General features: G+C 44.5%; 1 protein-coding gene across 1 annotated transcript in view; it reads right to left on the reverse strand.

Moving 5' to 3' along the window:
- LOC126236493 (tyrosine aminotransferase) overlaps positions 1-14450 on the reverse strand; it is a 174745-nt gene that overhangs the window by 87340 nt on the left and 72955 nt on the right. The gene's annotated exons all lie outside the window — the stretch shown is intronic.

A 14450-nucleotide genomic window follows, 5' to 3' on the forward strand; every position in this document is an offset into this window, starting at 1 on the left:
CAGCTAACTCCCCAAATCATTGTAAGAATGGGACCTCACGCTAGATTACCACCATACTCGTCAGCCATTGTTATCCAGGATAGTGTACAATCACGATTCATCGCTGAACTCAATGCGACGCCTTTCGTCAGCACCTATGCATCCCAGTCGCTGCACCACTCGAAATGTAGCCGTTTTCGTTGTGGTGTTAACGGCAGCCTATGCCTCGGACAGTAATTCCCCAGTCCGTCTACTGCTAATTCAGATGGTTCAAATGGCTGTAAGCACTATGGGACTTAACATCTGAGGTCATCAGTCCCCTAGACTTAGAACTACTTAAACCTAACTAACCAAAGGACATCACACACATCCATGCCCGAGGCAGGATTCGAACCTGCGACCGTAGCAGCAGCGCGGTTCCGGACTGAAGCGCCTAGAACCGTTCGGCCACATCGGCCGGCCTGCTGCTAATCTCAGACCAATGGTACGGGATGAAACAGATTGTTGCAAATAGTCCATTACTTGGTCGCAGACGGTATGTGCAGACATGAAGGCGTTACGATATGCTTGATGCACAATGCGGCCATCTTCCCTTGTGGTGGTCACACATGGCCGACTGGAAATGTGACGACGAGTATGCCTGCCCTCACGTTACCACGCAGTCCAACATCAGGCCACTGTCACATCCGAATGCCTCACAAATCTGGGTATTGCACGATTCGACCTCCCAGCCAAATTGGGATCCAAAATGACGCTCCTTTTAAACTCTGTCAAGTGCTGATAACGCTGTCTCATACGAATAACCGTCGTCTCCGTGTCCCTTACATTGATCCCTCAATATCTGATGCTGTTCACGCCCCTTATAGACGCCGTGTGCGGACGGGCATTACCTTGCTGAAATGTAAGCCCAGGATGACTTGCCATGAAGGGCAACGAAACAGGTCACAGAGTATTTTCGATGTACGTATGTGCTATAAGGGTGGCGGTAATCTCAATCAAAGGGGTGTTGCTGTGAAAAGGAATGGGACCCCAGACCGTCACTCCTGGTTGTTGGGCTGTATGCCGGGCAACAGTCATACTGGTATTCCACCACCCTCTGGGGCGTCTCCATATACGTCTTCCCTGGTCATCGGGGCTCAGTTCCAAGCGGGACTCATCACTGAAGACAATTCTACTCCAGTCAATGAGATTTCAGGCGGAAGACGTGGCAGGAGACGCCTGGACAGCGTTGGAACACCAACTTGACTGTCACCAGCCATACCGCCCGCTAAATGCCCCGATTTGTTGCCTTTCACGGTAGGCCATCCGGGGCGTACATTTCAGCAAGATAATGCCAGCACGCACACGGCAAGAGTCTCTACTGCTTGTCATCGTGCTTGCCAACCGCTACCTTAGCCAGCACGCTCGCCAGATCTCTCCCCAGTTGAGAACGTTTGGAAGCATTATGGGCAGTGCTCTAGAACCATCTCGGAATTTTGACGATCTAAAGAGCCAATTGGACGGAATTTGCTACGATATCCCTCAGGAGGACATCCAACAACCCTTATCAGTCAATGCCAAGCCGAATAACTGTCTGAACAAGGGCCAGAGGTGGACGAAAGCATTATTGACTTGCTCAATTTGTGAAGTTTTTCTGTTGAATAACTCATCCAGTTTTTGTGAAATTTTAGTCATTCGTTTGTCTGTATATGTACATCACATCTACCGATTTCCGTCCCATTTGGATTATTCCTTTTTGGTGTGTCTTTTTTTTGTCTTAGAGATATATAAATGACATGTCTTCTAATGTGACAGGTGATTCTAAGATATTTCTATTTCTTGATGGTATTTGTATGGTAGTGTAGGCTGTTGAGTGCAACGTAGGGAATGTATTAAAAAGTGCAATTCAAGATATAAGTTCACGGCTTGTAGAAAATAAATTGACGCTAAATCGCAATACGACTCGGTTTTTATAGTTTTTAGCGCACAAGCTAACTAAAACTGACTTTTTGATTGTAGAGAATGAGTATGTGGTCTGTGCGTCTGATCAGTTCAAATTACTAGGTGTTCATATAGCTGCCTCTCAAAGCCCACATTCCAGATCTTACTCAATAACTGAGTACTTCTGTATGTACCATTAGCAGTGTTAATGGTGCTGTAAGGGTGTCGGGGACGACAACCTGAGGGGTCCAGCTATGAAAAAAATGGCACCACACACAATCACCGCTGGTTGTCGGGCGGTATGGCTGGTGACAGTCAAGTTGGTGTTCCAACGCTGTCCAGGCGTCTCCTGACACGTCTTCGGCCTGGAATCTCATTGAATGGAGTAAAATTGTCTTCAGTGATGAGTCCCGCTTGGAACTGAGCCCCGGTGACCAGGGAAGACGTGTATGGAGACGCCCCAGAGGATGGTGGAATACCAGTATGACTGTTGCCCGGCATACAGCCCAACAACCAGGAGTGACGGTCTGGGGTGCCATTCCTTTTCACAGCAAGAACCCTTTGGTTGACATTAGCGCCACCTTTACAGCACATACGTACATCGACGATACTCTGTGTACCATTAGAACAGCACCTGAAATAAATGATAAACCAACACGGAAATTAGACTACATTGCTAACTGTCATTCACTTATGACGTACCTTGTTATATTCTGGTGTAACCCTTCTCACTTACAAAAGTTCAGAAACGGGTAGTTCGAGCAGTATGTGGTGGAAGTTTGCAAATCTCTTGTCGATTTATGTTCAGAAGCCTGATAATTCTGACATTGGCCTTTTCTTTAATGTCGTTTGTTGTTAACAATATGAGCTTATTCCCAAGAATTAGCAGCTTTCACTCATTTAATACTAGGCAGAAATCCCATCCGCATTTGGATCGCGCCTCGTGGACTCTTGTCAGAGAGACGAGCAGTATTCTGCTGCATCCATTTTCAGTACGCTTTCACAAGAATTAAAAAAATCTTAGCAGTAGTCCTCGCACTTTGCAGACTAAATTGAAGAATTTCCTCATGGTTCACTCCTTAGTTCTGTCGGGGAGTTCCTCGAAAAAAAAATAGCTACTTCCTGTGATATATTGTTGATTATGCTAATATATTCTCGCAGCTTGTCATCTGCACAAGATTTGTGTACATTTTATTTACTGTTTTATTACTTTTCTGAAGTTAATTTCATATACACACTCGTCCGTGACCATTGAGATTTGCTCCACAGTTTGGTCAACATCTACATCTGTATACACACTCCGCAAGCCACCGTATGGTGCATGGCGGAGGGTGCCCTGTACCACTGCTAATCATTTCCTTTCCTGTTCCATTCGAAAATAGATCGAGTGAAGAACGACTGTCTATATGCCTCCTTAACGAGCCCTAATCTCTCTAATTATCTTCGTGGTCCTTACGCGAAACGTACGTTGGCGGCAATAGAATCATTTTGCAGTCAGCCTCATATGCCGGATTCCTAAATTTTCTCAATAGTGCCTCGCGAAAAGAACACTGCCTTCCCTCCAATCATTCCCAACTGAGTTCCCGATGCATCTCCGTAATACTTGTGTGTTGTTCGAACTTATCGGTAACAAATCTAGTAGCCCGCCTCTGAACTGCTTTGATGTCTTCCTATAATCCGATCTGGTGCGGATCCCAAACACTCGAACAGTACTCAACAACGGGTCGCAACTAGCGTCCTATATGCGGTCTCCCTTACAGAGAACCATTTTTCTAAAATTCGCCCAATAAACTGCAGTTGCCATTCGCCTTCCCTACTACAATCCCAACATGCTCATTCCATTCCAGCAACGCTACGCCTAGATATTTAATCGACGTGAATGTGTCAAGCAGAACACTTCTAATACTGTACTGGAACATTATGGGTTTGTTTTTCCTTCTCATCTGCATTAACCTACATTTTTTCTACATTTAAAGCTAGCCTCCATTCATGTCACCAACTGGAAATTTTGCGTAAGTCATCTTGTATCCTCGAACAGTCACTCAACGACGACATCTTTCCATACACCGCAGCATCACCAGTAAACAGTCGCAGACTGCTGCTTACTCGTCCGTCAGATCTGTTATGTAAATAAAAAATAACAGAGGTCCTATGATACTTCCCTGGGACACTTCTGACGATACCCTTGTCTCTGATGAATACTCCCCATCGAGGACAACATACTGGATTCTAAAAATATGAGCAAGGTACGAGTGCTTGTGTAAGAATCATATACAACGTACACTGGTTGCTACACGTTAGAAGTGGTTGCATACGAGTACAAAGGCGATAGGAACAGTTTTTTCTATAGTAAAAATTGTCTGATGGAGAAATAAACCTACGAGTATTTCACAATCACTAACTAGGAAATAGAACATTAATTTAGATCAGGTGTGCAATGCACTACCTGTACAGTATAAAAAATCTACACCGCAACAAATTAAAAGCTAAAACCCTTTGGCTCACTTGAAGATTAAATATGACATGGGATTTTTAATGACGTCACATAGCAGCGTTTCTTAAATTTTCAATTAGTGTAGAAAGTGTAGCATTTCAAAGTATTTAGGTATGTTCGACAGACGTTTTTTCTCAGCGAAAGTAATACTAATCATTTGTTCCCTTCCCAAAATAGTTAATACGATATTTTCTTAAAATTGTTAGGTGCGCTGCTTCAGCGATCTAACCATTATCAATTGTGAGACATTACTCCTACTTTCGAATGCTATTTTGTAGGATAACAAATGATGCACTATAATGTGTTCCCTTTGATTCACAAAAATGCACGTATAGTCATCTAAACTTAGTCTAAGACGTACTTGTGTTTACTCGAGATTAATGAAGCCTATTTTCACCGACTGGCACTTGTTCTTGGACATTATGGCGACCAGAGACACTGAGAATAGACACTGAGGTGACCAAAGTCATCGGATAGCGTTATACACATATACAGATAGCGGTAGTATCGCTTACAAAATGTGTAAAAGGGTAGTGCATCGGCGGAGCAGTTATTTGCACCAAGTTGGTTCGTGATTATGGCCGCATGACGGGAATTGACAGACTTTGAACGCGGAATGATAGTTAAAGCTAGACGCATGGGACATTCTGTTTCGGAAATCGTTAGGGAATTCAGTATTCCAAGATCGACAATGTCAAGAATGTGCCGAGAATACCAAATTTCAGGCACTATCTGTTACCATAGAGATTGCAGTGGCCGACGCCCTTTACTTAACCATCGAGTGCAGCGACGTTTGCGTACAATTGTCAGTGAAAACAGACAAGCAACACTGCATGAAATAACAGCCAAAATGAATCTGAGACGTACGACGAACGTATCAGTCAGGATAGAGCGGCGAAATTGGGCGGTAATGGGCAGTGGTAGCAGACAACCGACGCGGGTCCTTTGCTAATAGCACGACATCGCCTGCAGCGCCTTTCCTTGCTTTGTCACCATATTGGTTCGACCCTGGACGATAGAAAAACCGTGGCCCGGTCAGATGAGTCCCGATCTCAGTTGGCAAGAGCTGATGGTAGAATTAGAAATGTGGCGCAGACCCCACGAAGCAATGTATCCAAGTTGCCACTATGGCGCTGTGGATGCTGGTGATTGATCGCTAATGTTATGGGCTGTGTTCACATGGAATGGACTAGGTGCTCTGGTCCAACTGAACAATCTTTGACTGGAAATGGTTATGTTCGGCTATTTGGAGACCATTTGCAACCATTCAAAAATGTTAAAATGTGTGTGAAATCTTATGGGACTTAACTGCTAAGGTCATCAGTCCCTAAGTTTACTCACTACTTAACCTAAATTACCCTAAGGACAAACACACACACACCCATGCCCGAGGGAGGACTCGAACCTCCGCCGGGACCAGCCGCACAGTCCATGACTGGAGCGCCTAAGACCGCTCGGCTAATCCCGCGCGGCTGCAACCATTCATGGAGCTTCTGTTCCCATGACAATGTGTCATGTCACGGGGTCACAATTGTTCGCGATTGGTTTGAAGAATATCCTGAATAATTCGAGTGAGTGGTTTGGCCACCCAAATCGCCCGGCATGAATCTCATCGAACATTTATGGGACATAATCGAGAAATCAGTTCGCGAACAAAGTCCTGCACCAGCAATACCTCCGCAATTATGGACGGCTGTAGAGGCAGCAATGCTCAGTATTTCTGCAGGGGACTTCCAACGATTTCTCGAGTCCATGCCATGTCGAGCTGCTCCACTACACCGAACAAAAGGAGGTGCGACACAATATTGGGAGGTATCCTATGACTTTCATCATCTCACTTATAATTAATTGTTGTGGGCACATCTGGTTGGCCTATATTATTCACAGACTATGCTTCTATTGAGACTCACCATTAAACCCTAAATTTCCTTCTTTCTTTCTATTGATTCTTGTTGACCGATAGACACGAGGAATTTTTCGCTTTAAGCAGGTCTCTTTTTATGGAATACAGAAAATCTTTCTGTGATAAGGGGTCTTTTTTGGTGTCGAAGCAGCAATACGAGATAAACAATAACTATTTATTACTGTTGAGGATGGAGAACGTCTTTCCAAAGTACCGCTTTCCTGTTAATTATAATGCTTTACATTTCAATTGACCAGGAAGAAATAACTTACAGCAGTGTAACGGTAGTAACCTACTAAATCAGTTCATTAATAGCTGCCTTCGTTAGAAGTGAACTCGTTACACATCTACATCTATAACTATACTCCGCAAAGCACCTGACGGCGTGTGATTGAGAATGCTTCTTGTGCGGCGATAATTTCATCCTTACCGCTTCTATATTATGAATGATGGGCGCGAAGTACATCTATAAATAGGGCTACGTATGAGCTCGAATTTCTCTGATTTTACTGTCATTGTTATTCCGCAAGCTGTGTGTGGCAGGTAGTAATACAGGGTGATTCAAAAAGAATACCACAACTTTAAAAATGTGTATTTAATGAAAGAAACATAATATAACCTTCTGTTATACATTATTACAAAGAGTATTTAAAAAGGTTTTTTTTCACTCAAAAACAAGTTCAGAGATGTTCAATATGGCCCCCTCCAGACACACGAGCAATATCAACCCGATACTCCAACTCGTTCCACACTCTCTGTAGCATATCAGGCGTAACAGTTTGGATAGCTGCTGTTATTTCTCGTTTCAAATCATCAATGGTGGCTGGGAGAGGTGGCCGAAACACCATATCCTTAACATACCCCCATAAGAAAAAATCGCAGGGGGTAAGATCAGGGCTTCTTGGAGGCCAGTGATGAAGTGCTCTGTCACGGGCTGCCTGGCGGCCGATCCATCGCCTCGGGTGGTTGACGTTCAGGTTTCATAACTAACCTTTTTCGTAGGACTCTCCATACAGTTGATTGTGGAATTTGCAGCTCTCTGCTAGCTCTGCGAGTCGATTTTCCTGGGCTGCGAACAAATGCTTTGTGGATGCGTGCTACATTTTCATCACTCGTTCTCGGCCATCCAGAACTTTTCCCTTTGCACAAACACCCATTCTCTGTAAACTGTTTATACCAACGTTTAATACACCACATATCAGGAGGTTTAACACCATACTTCGTTCGAAATGCACGCTGAACAACTGTCGTCGATTCACTTCCGCCGTACTCAATAACACAAAAAGCTTTCTGTTGAGCGGTCGCCATCTTAGCATCAACTGACGCTGACGCCTAGTCAACAGCGCCTCAAGCGAACAAATGTACAACTAAATGAAACTTTATAGCTCCCTTAATTCGCCGACAGATAGTGCTTAGCTCTGCCTTTTGTCGATGCAGAGTTTTAAATTCCTAAAGTTGTGGTATTCTTTTTGAATCACCCTGTATATTGCTCGAATCTTCTGGAAAAGAGCATTACTAGAAATTTAACAGTAATTTTCTCCGTCATGTAGAATGTCTGTCTTGTAGCGTCTGCCACTTTAGTTGGATGAGCATTTCCTTGCTCAACAAACCCGTGACGAAACGAGCAGCTCTTCTTTATATTTTATCTGCCTCGTCTGGTACTCTTACCTGATCTCGGTTGCCGTCGGATTAGAAGTATTAAAGTGTCAGTTGAGCGAAGCTCTTACCTCCTTCGTGGATATGTTACTTTTTCTTGGCATTCTGCGGATAAATTTCAAACAGGTATTTGCATGTGCCTTAGCGACAATTACTTTTGTGCGTTCACATTAAATCGCGCCGGTAGCAGACTCCAAGATATACGGTCGTGAGTACTGCCAGTGACTGCTTGCCAAACGTGTAATCAAACAACAATACGTCTTTCCGCCTATTCATATGCAACACGTCGCATTTGTTTACGTGGAGGGTCAACTGCCAGTTCTCGTACCAGGCGTTCCCTGATTGATATCCTTGCTGATGGGATGCATGGAACACGACGACTGAATGAATGAATGTGTCAGTTATCGGTAAATGCTTAATGCAGGCATAGCACTGATTATTTTATGTTATTCCATATTAAGGCCAGCACGAATAATCTGCCACGATACAGCACCTGCAGCAACTCGCATAGCATGTGACCTGCAGTACAACATGTGAGATGAATTATCCCTCCCTACATTCGGAATTAGGGAACGAGGCGCTGGCGGGCCCTGACGGCTCCACAGCTGAGGTTACGTCATCTCCTCGGCCACGCCGCAGCGTCTCTGAGCTGAGGCGTTCTAGGACAGCTTCTGGCCTGCACAGAACGAGACAGAGCAGGCACTGGGAGGTCTGGCGTGCAACAGCGGACAGAGAGTTTTGTCTAAGTCAAAGAATCTTTACTGATGTCGCCAGCTTTCACACGTATAGGTGGTATAAACTTAGGTGACAAAAGTCGTGGGATAGCGATATGCACAGATACAAATGACGGTGGTATTACGTACAAAAGGGTAGTGCATTGGCCGAGCTATCATTTGCCCTTAGGTCATTCATGTGAAAAGGTTTCCGACTTCATTATGGCCACACGACGGGAACTGAAAGTCTTTGAACGCGATATGGTAGATGCAATTAGAAACGCGGGACATTCCATTTTGGAAATCGTTTGGGAATGAAATATTCCGAGATCCACAGCATCCAGAGAGTGCCGAGAATACGAAGTTTCAGACATTATCTATTACCACGGGCAACGCAGTGGCCAAAGGCCACCGCTTAACGACCGAGAGCAGCGCATTTTGCGCCGAGTAGTCAGTGCTAACTGACAAGCAACACTGCGTGAAATAACAGCAGAAATCAATCTGGGACGTACGATGAACCTATCCATTGGGACAGAGCGGCCAAATGTGGCTTTAATGGGCTATGGCAGCAGTCTACCGACGCGAGTGCTTTTGCTTATAGCACGACATCACCTGAGCGCCTCTCCTTGGCTTGTGACCGTATCGGTTGGACCCTAGACGGTTGGAAACCCGTGGCCTGGTTGGATGAGTCCTGATTTCAGTTGATAAAAGCTAATGGTAAGGTTCCAGTGTTTTCGTCCATGAGACCAAGTATCCAAGCTGTCGACAAGACACCGTGCAAGCTGGTGGTGGCTCCAGAATGGTGTGGGCTGTGTTTACATGGAATGGACTGGGTCCTCTGTCCAATTAAACCAATCATTGACTGGGAATGGTTATGTTAGGCTAGCTGGAGACTATTTGCAGCCATTCATTGACTTAGTGTTTCCAAATAACGAAGCAAGTTTTATGGATGACAATGCGCCATGTCGCCAGGCGACAGTTGTTCGCGATTAGTTTAAAAATCATTTTGGACAATGCAAATGCTTTCGCCACTCAGATCGCCATACACGAATGCTATCGAACTTATATGGAACATAATCGACAGGTCAGTTAGGGCGCAAAATACTGCACCGGTAAGACTTTCGCAATTGTGGACGGCTATACAGGCAGCTTGGCTCAGTATTTCTCAAGGGAGTTCCAGTGACTTGTTGAGTCTATACCACGCCTATCTGCTGCACTAAGCCGGGCAAAAGGAGGTCCGACACGATATTCGGAGGTATTGCATGACTTTCGACTCTCGGTGTAATGGTTCGTAGCTCCTATCATGATGATTATGATGATGAGGTCCCATACTCTGAGGAGCGTAGGTAACGATGCGGGAGACCAGCACCGCCGACTAGGCCAGGTCCTAGCGGAGGTGGTTTGCCATTGCCTTCCTCCGACCGTAATGGGGATGAATGATCATGACCATAAATAAAAATAATGTGAACATCAACAAGAAGTCAGTTATGATTAGAAGCTACATTTATTGCCACGCTGACTACAGTATTTGTAGTGGCGCACCAATTTGCTAACAATAGTATGTCTGTATGGAAGGTTGACGCCTAAGGCTCGGATCATGCCTTGCCACGCCCTGCCACCTTTTTTTACGTTCCAGGAAACAACTTACAGCGGGCGCTCAGCGAACCACGCAGTCTAAACAAGCGTTCGTAACCAGCACCACAAAGCTTATGGGAATAATCTTTCGGTGCCTAAGGGGTGCTCTGTAGGATGACTTTTTCGACACGGAAACAGCTATTCATGTGAATACATTTTATGCTAAATTGTCGTTCAAAAGGAACGGTAGGACGTGATGTCTTCAAGCATTATTCTGCTTCATGATTTCCTGATGGATTTAAGTGTGGCAACGTAATTTACAGGACTAACGAGCGTGCATTATTAGTTTCGTATATTCCTACAAATAGCAGCAAATTTGTGTGGCATATGCACTGTTGTTAACCGTTATGCTTGAAATAGATTAAAACTGTGTGCCAGACCGAGACTCGAACCCGGAACCTTGTCTTTAGGAATCAATGCTCTTATCGCCTGAACTAGCAGCTATCCAGGCACGACTCGCGACCCGATGTCACGCCTGTGCTTTGGCAAGTACATCTCTCCAATCTACCGAACCTAACAGCAGCTCTCTTTGCTGGACTAACACTCATGATAGAAACGATCTACACTTACATCTAGATCTACATGCGTGTTCTTCAAACCACTGTGGAGTGAGGGTACGTCCTATTGTATCAGTAATTAGGGCTTTTCTCGTTCTATTCATGTATGGATTGTGAGAAGAACTAATGCTTAAATGCTTGTGCCCGCGTTGTAGTTAGTGTAATCTTGTCTTCGCGATCCTATGGGAGCGATACGTAGAGGGTTCATCATGTCAAGTCGGTTTTAAAAACTTTCTAAGTAGGTATGCAGGAGATTTTTTGCGTCTATCTTCAAGCGGCTGCCAGTTCAGTTCGTTCACACTTTCTCAGTGACACTCTCCCACGGATCAAACAAACATGTGACCATTCGTGCTGCTCTTCCTGTATACATTCAATATCCCCTCTTAAACCTATTTGGTAAGGGTCCCATACATTTCAGCATTATTCTAGGACGGGTTGCACGAGTGATTTGCAAGCAATCTCGTTTCTAGCCTGGCTTCATTTCCGTGGATTCTACCAATAAACCTCAGTCTGCTATCTGATTTACCAACGGCTGAGATTATGTGACTGTTCCTTTTCATGTCCCTGGTAAGTGTTGAACCCAGGTATTTATATGAGTTGATCAATTCCAACTGTGACACATTGACATTGTAGCCATAGGATACTACGTTCTTCGTTTTGTGAAGGGCACACTGTTACATTTCTGAACATTTAAAGGAAGCTGCCAACCTCTGCAACACTCTGAAATCTTGTCAACATCTGATTCAATATTTGTGCATCTTCTTTCAGACTTTACATCGTTGTAGATAAATGCATCACCTGTGAAAAGTCTGGGCTTACTGTTAAAATTGTCCGTAAGGTCATAAGTATACAACATGAACAGCAAGCGCACCAACACGCTTGCCTGGAGCACGCCCGAAGTTAATTCTACATTTGACGATGACTCTCCATTCAAGATAACGTGCTGTATCCTTCCTATCAAAAAATTGTCATTTCAGTTACAAATTTACATCACATACAATCGTACTTTTGATAGTAGGTTCATCCGGGCTACTGAGTGAAACGTTTTTAGGAAATCAAGAAATACTTCATCTACCTGACTGCGTTGATCCATTGCTTTCAGTACGCCATGCAATGAAAGTGCGAGCTCGGTTTAGCATGATCGATGTTTTAGAAATCGTGATGGTAGGCATGGAAGTGGTCATTTTGTTTGAGATACCTCATTTCGTTTCAGCTGAGAATATGTTATAAGGTTGAATAACAAACGTATATTAGACGGTAGTTTTGTGGATCACTTCTACTACCCTTTTTGCAGACGAATGTGACCTCTCCTTTCTTCCAATTACTGGACAGGGGTTTTACTTCGAAGGATCTACGTTAGGTTATAGTTAAAACAGTAGCTAATTCAGCAGCAAATGCAATGTAGAAGCTGACTGGGATTCCATCAGTCTCTGAAGCTTTATTCGATTTTAAATTGGGGAAACGGCTCAGCCACAGACTAGAGAATTTTTTCCAGAGCCTTGTACAATCCTTAGAGACTTTCACTATGCAGCGGAGCGTGCGCTGTTTTGAAACATCCAGTCAGATCAAAACTTCATTCCCCTAGACTGTTCCTAAACCGTTTCTCCTCAGTATCCTGCCTCTGACGAGTAGTAGACGCGCGAAGAGTGCAGGAAGGTTTCTGTGAGATTTGGAAAGTGGGAGATGAGGTACAGGTACGGCCTGAAGTAGAGCTGTGAGGGCGGAGACCGTGGCGGGGGGAAGGGGGGGGGGAGGGAAGGTGAGTCAGTCGTCAGATGAGCCTAGGTAGCTCAGTCGGTAAGAACATTGACTGCGAAAGTATAGGTCTCAGGTTCGAGTCCTGGAACGGAACACAGTTTTGATCTGCCAGAAAGTTTCAAAACAACGCACACTCCGCTGCATGTGGAAGACTCATACTGGATAACTTGTAATTGTGTAGTCACAGCTGCCTTAAATGATCCGAGGTAACAATGAGCGCAGTACAGAGGTAAAAGAAACAACAACTGAGTATTCAGATGCACGCTTTAATACCTAGGGACTTCATAAAGAAAATTACACACGTCGTCCCACGCTAAGAACGTGGCGGCGCTGCAGGTGTGGCGCACTTTTCAGAAGATATTACATGTTCCGCTGTCCTGCACCACAGTTCTGTTGCGGTATGGGTAACAGGTGCATCATCGTGGGCAGCTGAAATGGCACGGCAATTGTAAACGTAATCCAGAGTTGAAGCACGCGGAACAGTACGATCCTTGTAGGCAAAACGTCCACATTGCACACAGATTGTCTGTGAAATCCTAGCACTAATGGACCAAGTGCCGTGTTGTGTCCAGCCATAGTGAAATGCTGCCAATAATTTGACCGAGGTCGTACAGACCGCGGGCGATGCTGATCGGGAGGAACGCCATCCGACCACAGACGACATGTGCGTGCGATCCAGAAGCTAAGAAACACATGGAGGGAAGGGGGGCGGAGAAATTTTTCCAACTGTGAGGACAGCGTTCATAGACCACGGAGCGGATCTCTATCGTCGACGAATTGAACGATTGGTAGAACGACCCGACTGCTGTTTGCAGCTACTTGGTAACTATGTTGGAAAATTGTGTCACGTATCTGTGTCACTTTGTACTGTAGTGTAACATCCAATAAAACTAAAAACATTCGACAGCCTAGATCGCATAAAATATTTCTTTATTTACGACAACCGCTTTCGACAGACTTTTTTGTCATCTTCAGGCCTTAAAAATCTTTTTGCTGTGGTACGTGTTCATTTTACTTTTCACAACAAAAAGATTTTTAAGGTCACATCGGTAATATCCATCTCGGTCAACGAGGTCCGATCATCTGGATCATCATCTGAACGTCATAATATAATCAAGAGTAAGAGAAAGTACCTCGAAATCAGATTATGTATCTGATATCGAGGAACTTTCGTTTTAAGCCACTATTATATTCAAAATATTTCATTCAGATGATAACCTCAGTGATAGAAAAAAGTTGTAGTTAGTTACTAGTATTATCATAGCAGCTTTTTGACGAACCAAAATATTATTTCTTAAATACATTAAAGAGCTTGGAGGCTGCTTGAAAAATCCTTATTATTGTAACAGTATTGTTAAACCAAGCATGAGTGGATGCTCATCAAGCGCGGGCCCGGAAGATGTGAACGTGTGTGTGTGTAACAGAGAGAGAGAGAGGTAGTGAGAAAGAAGTAGCGAGAGTGGGAATATCGGTGGGGGAATGGGGAGGGGGGGGGGGGCATGGAGTAACCTGCTGGCAAGATCTGACGGCTGCGTCGTTCCTGTTGCATCAGCTCCTCGGCGCCGTGTCAGGAGTCTTTGAACTGTGCGAGGACACCTCCTTTCAAGTACGGTTACGGGGAACCCGTCCCGAAGTGTGCTGTTTGTAAACCGAGCTGTGTTAAGGACCACGAACTTACATCTGCCACACGCACACAATAAAAGACAAAAACATTGTCCATTTACTACTCGATCATTTTTATTTGCAACTCCACTAGGCATTTCAATTGTCATGCCATCATCTCCATTATGTGTATTTTGATGTTTCTACATCTTTGACTGCATCTGTGTAATCCA

This window comes from Schistocerca nitens, chromosome 2 (genome assembly GCF_023898315.1).
Source record: "Schistocerca nitens isolate TAMUIC-IGC-003100 chromosome 2, iqSchNite1.1, whole genome shotgun sequence".
Lineage (NCBI taxonomy): Eukaryota > Metazoa > Arthropoda > Insecta > Orthoptera > Acrididae > Schistocerca > Schistocerca nitens.